This window comes from Bubalus kerabau, chromosome 4 (assembly GCF_029407905.1).
Source record: "Bubalus kerabau isolate K-KA32 ecotype Philippines breed swamp buffalo chromosome 4, PCC_UOA_SB_1v2, whole genome shotgun sequence".
NCBI classification, from domain to species: Eukaryota; Metazoa; Chordata; class Mammalia; order Artiodactyla; family Bovidae; genus Bubalus; species Bubalus kerabau.
Window position 1 is genome coordinate 72,279,778 of NC_073627.1, and position 13,482 is coordinate 72,293,259.

At 38.6% G+C, this 13,482-nt stretch overlaps 1 long non-coding RNA gene across 1 annotated transcript; it reads left to right on the forward strand.

The window, feature by feature from the left end:
* The first annotated feature begins 7,756 nt into the window (after positions 1–7,756).
* Positions 7,757–12,625, forward strand: LOC129651810 (uncharacterized). Its single transcript, XR_008714327.1, has 2 exons — positions 7,757–7,867; positions 12,480–12,625. It is a non-coding gene; the product is annotated as an uncharacterized LOC129651810 (long non-coding RNA).
* The last annotated feature ends 857 nt before the right edge of the window (positions 12,626–13,482 follow it).

The window sequence follows — 13,482 nt, forward strand, 5'->3', positions numbered from 1 at the left end:
AAAAATAATTTACACAAGATAAGAATTTATTCAATGCAGTGAATAGTTTGGTTTTTGTGTTTTTCCAGGGATGGCCGGAGGGTTTTTGTTTCACTGTGATTATACCTATCTTTTCTTGCATATTCCTTTCTATAAATTCTGTAAATTCTGGCTTGGATTTATTTGTTGGATAGTTTGTGAGATAGTGTCGAGGTTCAGAGGGAAGCAGGCTGTGCACATAGCATCTACAACTGGTTGTTGCTGTTGTTGTTTAGTCACTTTAGTGTCTGACTCTTTGCAACCCCATGGAATGTAGTTCATCAGGGTCCTCTGTCAATGGGATTTCCCAGGCAACAATACTGGAGTGGGTTGCTATTTTCTTCTCCAGAGGATTTTCCCAACCCAGAGATCGAACCCCAGTGTCCTGAATCTCCTGCTTGATAGGCAGGTTCTTTACCACTGAGCCAGAAGGGAAGCCCTCTAAAACTGGACTTTAGCAAAATGGTCTGTCCTTAAACAGATGGAGCTGCGGTGTCATAGTTAGGAAAACTGAGACAGAAATTCTCTCTTTGACTAAACTCAAATATGATTTTTGGAAGCGGAAGACTGTCTCTGGGTTGTCCTAGCCCCCGGCACCGCCTGGAGCTCCTGTCTGGAAAAGCTTAAGGCCACCAAAACAATTTACCTTTGTTCCAGCTCACACCTGAGGATAGGCCCCCAGAGCACTTATTAACAAAAACAAACAAACTGACTATAGTCAAGTCTTCCTCTGTCCCTTTGAGGTATATATATATATATATATATATATATATATATGTCTCCCCTACAACCAAAGGTGTCTTTTTCAAGGACTTGAAAGCCATTCCTTTGAAATGTAATCATCAGGAAGGATGGGGCCCCTGTCTGCTCTTTGTGGGAAGACAGGATCTCAACTTCAATAAGTGCTAGCTGGAAGGCACAGCTGGCCTCAAGGCAGCCTTGACATTGACCTCTTACCCAATTTTTAATAATGTTTCAATTCCCTGACTCTGCTTGGGTCTCTGCTTATCCCCACTCCACTCCCTCACTCTTCCTTTAAAATCCCCAGTCACCTCCCCACCAATCCAAGTAGAGCTAAACTTATTCTGCAGTCTCTCCAACTGCAGGAGTTATCACTATCGAAGATGTTTTTACCATCTTTAACCAGCATCTGGCTTTGTCTTTGACAGGCAGCTGTTGTGCAGCTTGTGGAAAATACTTTGCTGAATTGCTTGTGTGGTTAACTGTACAATCCACTGAGAGACAGTCCACTTTTTGTCCTCTGTGTATTTCATAGTCTTGCAAATACTGTCTACAATTAGCACAGTTTTAAATCTGTCCTTATCACTACTATTCGGACACTACTAGTCTAGTTAATCTTTCTAGTTACGGATTTGTAGAACTCTGAACTGGATGTAAAAATATTTTCTCTCCCCTTTAGTGATCAGCAGAATTGAGTTATTCTGCACATGGCTCATTTGGAAGCCAATTGTTTGTGTTCAAAATATACAGATTATTTGTTGCAGTCATGTGGTAGTTAGAGTGACTATTTCATGTCTGACACCCAATAAGAAACTATTGCTAATGTGATCAACTGTGATTTGTTCTGCCAACATAAACACGTGTATTTTGCAATTTTTAATATGACCCAAGAAAAATATATCTATATAGTATATATGTAGGTCTGTATGTTTGAGTGTGTTTTGTTTTAGTGAGGAGGTAAGCAGAATAGAACTTGTTAAGCTTTAAGATTTACAATAAAAACAGATGTTACTTATTATTTTTATACTATGAGTACATTATATACATTTATGTACATTATACTTAATCATTACAACAGAAAAGTAGGCAGTACTTTTCTGACTTCAAAATAAAGGCAGTGAGACACAAGAGAGGCTTGTAGCAAGGAATTTAAACCTAAATCTGTGCTCTTTCTACTATGCCTCTTTCTACTATCCCTCCCGACTAACGTATAGTCAGTAGTTTGGAAAGTAAGAACTTTTTGTTGAACTGTTCTCATGAATTTGCTGGCAGAGTCCACAGCACTGAAAAACTGTAAAGGGAAATCCCTGACTCAAACTTAGAAACCAAAAAAAAAAAAAAAAAAAAGAGCATTTATTGGCTGTTGCTTAACAAACAGAGCCAGAATAATTTCAAAAATAATTTAACTACGTTCTATGATGACTGTTTATTCCAAATTTAGAAATCCAGAGGACTGTGGAGAAAGGTGAAAACGTGGCTGTTTTGCACACTTAGAGTGAATATGTTGTATACTGTTTTTTAATGTTGTAAAGAATTTTCCTAGGAGGTATGTTAAAATTAAACAAAGGAAAAAACAGCTGTGACAAAGGAAATTGGTGGGAAAATAAAATAAAAACAAAAATATCATCCATAAATAGAAGTTAAATATTCAGCTTGTTAAGTTTTGACTCTTTTATAGTCGGTAATTTATTTTATTCTGAGATATGGTGCTAAAGTACAAATAACTCTGCCTTTTTTTCCCAGTGTGTTATCACTTATGTTTGCCTCTGCTGTGGCTTACAAGTCTCTGTAGTTAAACTTCACTAACCTACTGAGAGCAGTAACAAATGTTCCACACTTAATAAAATGAGTTTGCCTGTTTGATATAATAAGCTGTCCCTGGGACTTCCCTGTGGTCCAGTGGTTCAGACTCTGTGTTTCCACTGCAGGCAGTGTGGGTTCAATCCTTGGTGGAGAAACTAGGGTTCTCATGCAGCAGTTCAGCCAAAATAAATAAATAAACAGATACGTAAATAAAATACTCTTGAAACACATAAGAAAAAACTCAATTTTTTTAAAAAAAGTTGTTTTATCCAAAGAATTACTAGTCTTATGAATAAAATCAGAGAAGGCAATGGCACCCCACTCCAGTACTCTTGATTGGAAAATCCCATGGACGGAGGAGCCTGTTAGGCTGCAATCCGTGGGGTCACTAAGAGTCGGACACGACTGAGCGACTTCCCTTTCACTTTTCACTTTCATGCATTGGAGAAGGAAATGGCAACCCACTCCAGTGTTCTTGCCTGGAGAATCCCAGGGACGGGGGAGCCTGGTGGGCTGCCGTCTATGGGGTCGCACAGAGTCGGACACAACTTAAGTGACTTAGCATAGCATAGCATGAATAAAGTATATATTATATCAGAGTTTGTCGTAACTTTCTAAGGTCAAGTGTGACATAAACTTTTTTTTTTTAAGTCAGGAACTGAATTTTATATCTCTGAAGGCTTCTAGATGAGACCACTAGATGGGACTTAATTTTAAAGATCATATTAAAATTAGAATCCCTAATAAGAACTCTTTTAGACTTTAGAATTAAACATAATTCAGCACAATTGTGAAATTTCTCATTTTTGGCTTTGTTTTTCACCTGCCATCTTAGGTCCATCATCTGGAACTCTATACATTAAACTGGTGAAAAATAGATTGCTAAGAGAAAACATGAACAGAATTTTAGTAAGGTGCGTGACACATGTGCAAGTGAGAATACTCAGTGATGAGTAACCCAAAGGAGTGGTTAGAAGTTTGGTGTGTGTTTTTTTTAATCTTTATTGAAAATGTTGCAATAGTATTGTTTCTGTTTTATGGTGGTTTCTTTTTTGGGTGGGAGGGCCTGAGGCATGAGGGATCTTAGCTCCCCAACCAGGAATCTAACCTTCAGCCCCTGCACTGAAAGGAGAAATTTTAACCACTGGACCGCCACGGAAGTCCCAGAAGTTGCATTTGTACACCATCCTAGGCTAGAGGAAGTAAATAGGCTTTGAGGGTTGGGAATTCTGAGTAAGCACAAGTCATGGGAAGATGCCCAAGAAAAGTATGGTAAGTAAGGATCATTTAGCATTTGTAACCCAGACCCATCAGAATCTACTGGTGAGTTGAGCTGTCTTTTTCCTGGTACAGGAAAGCAATATACCTTTACAAATGGAAATTTCCTTTACACAGGGAAAACTTGTGCCCCATTTTTAGAGCACTTCCCCAGTTTCATGGTTCTCACTGGCTTTTAGCTGAAAATAAGTGAAAATGCGAAAGTGTTAGTCGTTCAGTCATGTCTGACTCTTTGTGATCCCATGGACTGTAGACAGTCAGGCTCCTCTGTCCACGGAATTCTCCAGGAAAGAATACCGGAGTGGGTAGACATTCTCTTCTCCAGGGGATCTTCCTGACCGAGTGATAGAACCTGAGTCTCCTGCATTACGGGTAGATTCTTTACTGTTGAGCCACCAGGGAAGCCCTGGCTCAAAAAATCTAAATGCTACAGAGGCAAATTTTGTGGTGGAATATTCTGGTACAGTTCAGTTCAATTCAGTCACTCAGTTGTGTCTGACTCTTTGCAACCCCATGGATTGCAGCACGCCAGGCCTCCCTGTCCATCACCAACTCCCAGAGCTCACTCAAACTCATGTCATTTGAGTCGGTGATGCCATCCAGCCATCTCATCCTCTGTCATCCCCTTTTCCTCCCTCCTTCAATCTTTCCTAGCATCAGAGTCTTTACTGACTAAACAACAACAACAATCTCTTTAAATAACCTAGAAAATCCAATTCGTTGTTGTTTTATCTTTGTGTACATAAAGGCAGAGCAGTAGAATGATTGATGAGGGAGTCTTGTATCTGTCAATGTTCTTTATTGCAGGACTCATGGGCATCATGGCAGCTTGGCTTTGGATGTCTAACTTTGGTTTGAGACAAGAAATATAACAGCACTTTTACTTTGCTTCTTTTATTATGATAATTTTTTTCATTTTCTCTGTTAATAAAGAGCTTCTGCTTAGTTTCATAGTTCTTCATCAAATGCTTTTTTAATTTCTCATGCTTTGTATCCTCTTATTGTATTTTCTAATCAACCTTTAAAGTGAAATCATATCATTCATGGTGAAAAACCCAAAAAACTGAAATAATTTTCACTACCAAGAAGGTTATTTTTTCAGTCTTGTTTCCTTCTTCCTCCTCTCTCTGCCTCCCGCTCTCCATTCTTCTGCTCACTTTTTTCCTTCCTTGTTTCTTTCCTTTCCCCATCTCGACACTTTTTTGAATATATTTCAAGTATATTGAATGTTAATGTCTTCTGGACTTTTGACTCTGTCCCCTCCTTCCCCCAAGTAATCTAGTTTCATCTTGAAGAGTTTTCCCAATTGTCCTGTTTCTCATTGCTCCCTTATTCAGCACGTGTTATAACTAAAAGAAGTCAGGATTAGCATTGTATGTGATATAAATTAGCTGGGTCCTCTAACTTGATTACTTAAAATATTCTCAATTATCTCTGCTCTTGACTTTTTTCCCTCCTGCCCTTGACCTTATTTTACTTTTCTTGCCCTATGAAGTTGTATGTAAACATATTGTAAAGAAGACAACTTTATTTTTAAACTTTCTCATTGTTGTGGTTTCTCAAAAATGGAAACAAGCCCTGGTCTAAAAGCCCTAGTTGGGCAGTGTGTGGACTCTTTGCTACCCCATGGACTGCAGTATGCTGAGTTTCCCTGTCCTTGACTATCTCCTGGAGCTTGCTCACACTCATGTTCATTGAGTCAGTGATGCTATCCAATCATTTCATCCTCTTCTTCCCCCTTCTCCTCCTGCCTTCAATCTTTGCCAGCATCAGGGTCTTTTTCATTGAGTCAGTTCTTTGCATCAGGTGGTCAAAATATTGGAACTTCAGCATCAGTCCTTCTAATATATATTCAGGGTTGATTTCCTTTAGGACTGACTGGTTTGATCTCCCTGCAATACAAAGGGACTCTCAAGAGTTTTCTCCAGCACCTCAGTCCCAATCTCCCAATTCAACCTGTCCCTCTCTCATTTTCTAGCTTTCTTATTTCTTATCTCTCCACCTTTGCAGAATAATGTGATTTGTTTACAGTGTGTTATATAAAGCTTCTTTTTTTTTTAAAAAAAAGTCTTCTTCACATATAGATATTCTTCTTTTTCCAATACTTATTTTTGGATTCTATTCAGTGGGATATATTTGACTTTATGCTCTCAGATTTCAAATAAATGCAGTCTTATAGACCACAAAGGAATAATTATTAATTATATCAAGTGACTTTGCAGGAGGGAAATACTTAGAAACCTAAGTGGAGCTTTTAAGGACCTTTTAATCTAATCTACACCACTTTGTCATATTTTTATCAATTCTCTTACAGAGATATTTACTGTACATTTGAGGAGATGGATAAATATAAACAGAAGATAGAGATTAACCTAACTTAGGTTGACTAAGAAAAAGAAGGGTTACTTGAATTGGTCTTTAAGGAATGACTGAAATTTCAGTAACTCCAAGTAGATTAGTACTATCCCAGGTGTGAAAAACTATATGAGTAAATTTTGTATGACGTTTTGTCAAGATATCAAGTTTCCTGGTATGGTTTGTTTTCAGGATATTTGTAGAGGTTGGGTAAAGAGAAATATTTATTGCTTTGGGTTGATCATAAAGAGCTTAGAAAACATGCTTAGAGGTTAAGACATTATTCCATTGTCTCCAGAAAAATCATCAAATATCTAGAATGAGGAGAATGATAAGATTAAATCTGTACTTTGAAAAAAAATGCTCTTTTCTTAAGCACTGCTGCTGCTGCTGCTGCGTCACTTCAGTCATGTCCGACTCTGTGCGACCCCATAGATGGCAGCCCACCAGGCTCCCCCGTCCCTGGGATTCCCCAGGCAAGAATGCTGGAGTGGGTTGCCATTCTTCTCCAATGCATGACAGTGAAAAGTGAAAGTGAAGTCACTCAGTCGTGTCCAACCCTCAGCGACCCCATGGACTGCAGCCCACCAGGCTCCTCCGTCCACGGGATTTTCCAGGCAGGAGTACTGGAGTGGGGTGCCATTGCCTTCTTAAGCCCTAGCAGCCTCTAAAAGACCATGCAATTTATTTATGTACTATGTTTATTTTCTGTTTTTCAGACTGAACAAAAATTTTTTTGTCTGAGTTTTAAAAATGCTTCCAAATAACTAGTACATGCATGGTTCAGAGAAGATACTCAGGAAATATTTGGTAAATGAGAGAACAGATACACAATTTGGGAACTTAATTCTGGTGATAAGGTGAAGGGCACGCACATACACATTGTCGGGAGATCCTGATTTTATTCAGTCTCCAGCTTGATAGGTTCACTTACTCACTCTTCAACTCACATCCTGCATTTCCTTCTTGCTAATCCTCTCCCTTTTACTCATAGGAAAATTTTCAATGGCCCAACCCTGCTCATCACCTGCTTGACTCTCACCCATGGGAAGGAATAGCTTGAACCTCGTACACCTGGGTCAATACTTTTTTTTTTTTTGCCTTCTTAGGGCAATTACTTTACCTATATGTGAAATGTGCACAGAAATACTACTTCATAGAATTTCTACGAGGCTAAAATGAGAAATCATAAAATTCCTAGGAAAGTATCCAGCATACTATATTATTATTGTTTGGTCTCTAAGTCACATTTTGTGATCCCATGGACTGTAGCTTCTCTGTCCATGGGATTTCCTAGGGAAGAATACTGGAGTGGGTTGCCATTTCCTCCTCCAGGGATCTTCCTGGCATTTTACAGATGCTCACTAAATGTTGGTTTCCTTAACTTTCCATCCTTCACGGACTCAAGTCTCTAGCAGATCCTTAAAGTCTTTCCCATCAGAGATCACAGCAACTGTTGTCAGTTTTGAAGTATTCAATACACCCTTCATCACACCCTCTGTGATCATGTCATTTGATTAGCATCTGACTCTCTTTGACTCAGAGCCGGGCACAGCCATGTATTCTAGCTGTTTCTGAATATGTGTGTGGTACATCACTTCATTCCTGTTTGAGTCTTTGAGATCCTATGGACTGTAACTCGCCAGGCTTCTCTGTCCATGGGATTCTCCAGGTGAGAATACTGGAATGGGTTGCCATTTCCTTTCCCAACGGATCTTCCTGACCCAGGGATCGAATGATTGTCTCTTATGTCTCCTGTATTGGCAGGCGGGTTCTTTACCACTGGTGCCGGGGAAGCCTGGTAGAAGAACAGAAGTAGCTCAGCTTCTGAATGTACACAGATTCAAAGTGTTACCACATCTGATTCTTTGTCTTTGGTCATCAGACTGGAACTACTAACACATAAGCTTATGCACAGTGAATGTTTGTATGTGTTGTGTCTGCCTGCATTGCACTAGTGATATTAGTGAAAGTTGTTCAGTTGTGTCCGACTCTTTGCGACCCCATGGACTATACAGTCCATGGAATTCTCCAGGCCAGAATACTGGAGTGGGCAGCTGTTCCCTTCTCCAGGGGATCTTCCCAACCCAGAGATCAAACCCAGGTCTCCTATATTGCAGGCGGATTCTTTACCAGCTGAGCCACAAGGGAACCCCAATACTACTGGAGTGGGTAGCCTTCCCTTCTCTAGGGGATCTTCCTGACCCGGGAATCAAACCACGGTCTCCTGCATTGCAGGTGGGTTCTTTACCAACTGAGATATTAGGGAAGCCCTGCATTGCACTCAGTTCAGTTCAGTTCAGTCGCTCAGTTGTGTCTGACTCTTTGCAATTGCATTGCTTCTGCTGCTGCTAAGTCATTTCAGTCGTGTCTGACTCTGTGCGACCCCATAGACGGCAGCCCACCAGGCTCCCCCGTCCCTGGGATTCTCTAGGCAAGAGCACTGGAGTGGGTTGCCATCCCCTTCCCCAATTGCACTACTTTATATTTAATCTTCCTAACATTTTGTTCTTTCAGTATTATCAGGTTGACCAAAAAATTCATTGTGGTTTTTTCATAAAATCTTACAGAAAACCTCAAATGAAACTTTTGGCCAACCCAGTATTTACTGAGACCCTACTATCTAGGTAATAGAGATAAAATATTTTCTCTACCTCATGAAATTTACAATACCATAGAATAATATATATATATATATTTTTTTTAGCTACTTACTCTTATTACTAATGTGACTGCTTTACCTACGTGCAAAGAATTCTCTGGAGAGCACACCATGAAATTTCAATAATTTCAATAAACCTCGCTGGGTTTTTATCTGAAGGACAACACAAGAAAGTTAGATTGTGTTCTTATCAATTTTTCTTGCATCTATATGCTGCCGTTGTTATATAGATTTCAGGTCTTCTGGGCTATTATATCAGTATTCAGTGATACTGGTTTTGTAGTCTCATTGTTTTTCAGTCACTCAGTTGTGTCTGACTCTTTGTGACCCCATGGACTGCAGCACAACAGGCTTCCCTGTCCCTCACTATCTCCTGGAGCTTGCTCAAACTTATGTCCAACCAGTCGATGATGCCATCCAACCATCTCGTCCCCTGCCGTCCCTTCTCCTCCTGCTTCAATCTTTCCCAGCATCAGGGTCTTTTCCAATGAGTCAGCTCTTCGCATCAGGTGGCCAAAGTACTGGAGCTTTAGCTTCAACATTGTCCTTCCAATGAATATGCAGGGTTGATTTCCTTTAGCTTTGACTGGTTTGATCTCCTTGCAGTCCAAGGGGCTCTCAAGAGTCTTCTCCAACACCACAGTTCGAAAGTATCAATTCTTTGGTGCTCAGCCTTCTTTATGAGTGTGAGATTATTTTGGCTTTCATTAATCAAGTCTTTAAATTATTCGAATAAGAGTATTAGATCTAATTCTGTCAGAGGTGAGTTGCTATTCTTATTCAAGATGCTACGTTAACATATATGTTGCTTTTTTAGTGTATTTATATTATGTGAATTTATGCATATACATATTTATACTGTATGCTTATTGCTTGCTATTTCTTTGTTAAATTATGAGCTACTTGAGAACAAGTACTCTATTACTCATTTTATAAATTATTTTAGCTTTCTGCATGATGGCACATTTGAAGTAGATGGTCATTTCCTCTTAGAAGTTGCTGATAATGAAAGATGACAGAAAATTTATTTTTCTCTTACTTGAGAATTCATATTTTAGTTCTGTACTTGGAGTAAGGAACATGAAGATGGGTATGGTTGTTTATTATAAAATTTGTATTTCTCAATGTTCATTTGGAATTTAAAATCTTAAGATAACAATTCCCATTTATTACATTGTATTTCTACACAATAAATATCTTGAATTTCTATATATTAGAAATTCAGAGAGCCAATCAAAATTGTTTTAAATATAGGTTATAATAAAGGAGAATCATTATCTAACTTTTAATGCAAGATAAAATATTCATTTCTGTTCTTTTAACCAGGTTTTAACACAAACTGTGCTTTGAAAAATATTATTATACAGTAGTATTAATAGCTCAATTTTCTTCAGTTCAGTTCAGTTCAGTTGCTCAGTCATGTCCAACTTTTTGCGACCCCATGAATCACTGCACGCCAGGCCTCCCTGTCCATCACCAACTCCCGGAGTTCACTCAAACTCATGTCCATTGAGTTGATGATGCCATCCAGCCATCTCATCCTCTGTCGTCCCCTTCTCCTCCTGTCCCCAATCCCTCCCAGCATCAGAGTCTTTTCTACTGAGTTAACTCTTCACATGAGGTGGCCAAAGTACTGGAGTTTCAGCTTTATCATCAGTCCTTCCAATGAACACCTATGACCGATCTCCCCTAGGATGGACTGGTTGGATCTCCTTGCAGTCCAAGGGATTCTCAAGAGTCTTCTCCAAAACCATAGTTCAAAAGCATCAATTCTTCGGCACTCAGCTTTCTTCACAGTCCAACTCTCACATCTATACGTGACCACTGGAAATACCATAGCCTTGACTAGACGGACCTTTGTTGGCAAAGTAATGTCTCTGCTTTTCAATATGCTATCTAGGTTGGTCATAACTTTTCTTCCAAGGAGTAAGCGTCTTTTAATTTCATGGCTGCAGTCACCATCTGCAGTGATTTTGGAGCCCAAAAAAATACAGTCTGACACTGTTTCCACTGTTTCCCCATCTATTTCCCATGAAGTGATGGGACCAGATGCCATGATCTTAGTTTTCTGTATGTTGAGCTTTAAGCCAACTTTTTCACTCTCCTCTCTCACTTTCATCAAGAGGCTTTTTAGTTCCTCTTCACTTTCTGCCGTAAGGGTGGTGTCATCTGCATATCTGAGGTTATTGATATTTCTTCTGGAAATCTTGATTCCAGCTTGTGCTTCTTCCAGCCCAGAGTTTCTCATGATGTACTCTGCATAGAAGTTAAATAAGCAGGATGACAGTATACAGCCTTGACGTAGTTCTTTTCCTATTTGGAACCAGTCTGTTGTTCCATGTCCAGTTCTAACTGTTGCTTCCTGACCTGCATATAGGTTTCTCAAGAGGCAGGTCAGGTGATCTGGTATTCCCATCATTTCAGAATTTTCCACTGTTTATTGTGATCCACACAGTCAAAGGCTTTGGCATAGTCAATAAAGCAGAAATAGATGTTTTTCTGGAACTCTCTTGCTTTTTCCATGATCCAGCAGATGTTGGCAATTTGATCTCTGGTTCCTCTGCCTTTTTGAAAACCAGTTGGAACATCTGGAAGCTCACGGTTCACGTATTGCTGAAGCCTGGCTTTGAGAATTTTGAGCATTACTTTACTAGCATGTGAGATAAGTGCAATTGTGCAGTAGTTTGAGCATTCTTTGGCATTGCCTTTCTTTGGGATTGGAATGAAAACTGACCTTTTCCAGTCCCGTGGCTACTACTGAGTTTTCCAAATTTGCTGGCATATTGAGTGCAGCACTTTCACAGCATCATCTTTCAGGATTTGAAATAGCTCAACTGGAATGCCATCACCTCTGCTAGCTTTGTTCATAGTGATGCTTTCTAAGGCCCACTTGACTTCACATTCCAGGATGTCTGTCTCTAGGTGAGTGATCACACCACTGTGATTATCGGGCCGTGAAGCTCTTTTTGTACAATTCTGTGTATTCTTGCCACCTCTTCTTGATATCTTCTGCTTCTGTTAGGTCCATACCATTTCTGTCCTTTATCGAGCCCATCTTTGCATGAAATGTTCCCTTGGTACCTCTAATTTTCTTGAAGCGATCTCTAGTCTTTCCCATTCTATTGTTTTTCTCTATTTCTTTGCATTGATCGCTGACAAAGACTTTCTTATCTCTCCGTGCTATTCTTTGGAACTCTGCATTCAGATGCTTCAGTTACCTTTAAGTAAACCCAAGTTAGAGAAATACTCTGGTACTTGAATGGTACTTTTAAAGCAAGTGCAATAAAAAAATCTCCAAAAAAAAAGTAATGATTAGGTGTTTTTAACGATGGCAATGTATACATCTTCTGACAGTTGGCATAAATATCTATTGTTCTATGAGAAAGTTAATGCAAAATCATATATGAAGACTTTTTTTTAATCAAACACTTATTTAAATAGTTAGAAAAAAGTTGTCTTAAAAATAAGTCTGTTAATTTGCTTCCCCAAATTTTATATATATATATATATATATATATATATGTGTGTGTGTGTGTATACCTTGTGTGCATATATGTATCTATGGGTACATCTGTATATCTACATGTATTTCTTTTGTGAGCTTGTCTATGATTTTTTCCAGACCTTGAAATAAATTCCAGAACCTCTGCCTTAGATGAAGCTGCAAAAGTTGCAAAGATGAAGAAATGTTCAAAACCAATATTTAACATCTGTGTAAGGAGATTGAGATGGCTAATTGAAAATAAAAAAAATTAACTGATTAGCAAAGCTGGTGAAAGTGGACCAGATGTTTTGGATATTCAGTTATTATGTCCTTGATTTTCTGTTTTGCTTGGAAAAGAAGAAAGGCACAGAACCATAGGAAAGAGAAGCCATGTGAAACAGAGAAATCAGTAAGCTTATGTGAAAAAACCTTTCTTATAAAATGGATTTCTGTTCAATCCAGCCATAACAGAGAGTTTTAGGGCAGCAAAGCATTTTTAACAGCAGTAATGGATAAAATTTGACAGACCTCTTTACAATGAGAAGCTGATAATACTTTTTTTATTGATCAGATGAACACTTAGAATAACAACAAACACCCATTTTTACAATAAGTACCCATTTTTGAGAAGATACCAACTTATTTGTGGGCATTCATGCAGCAATAAACTTTGCTAGGAATTATATATAATAGTTTAATCAAGCATTGATACTAAAGCTGGGAGGGATAAATTCAGAGTTTGAGATTATCATATGCTCACTACTATATAGAAAATAGATATCAACAAAGATATACTGTATATCACAAGGAACTAGACTCAATATTCTGTAATAACCAATATGGGAAAAGAATCTGAAAAAAGAGTGGATATACGTATAACTGAATCACTTTGCTGTACACCTGAAACATAGCATTGTAAATCGACTATATGCCAATATAAAATTTTTAAAATGTAAATTCATACTAACAAACTCTTAATTTTATGCTATTAAAAATATAAAATATTTTATCAAAATTAAACATTCTAAGACCTATTTTCCACCTCTCAAGAAAAAGTCTACTCTGATTTCCCAGGCAGTTCTAATCAGGTGGGTCTGCTTGGCCACCTTTGTGCCTTCGTCGCTTTTATTTCAAGAACCCT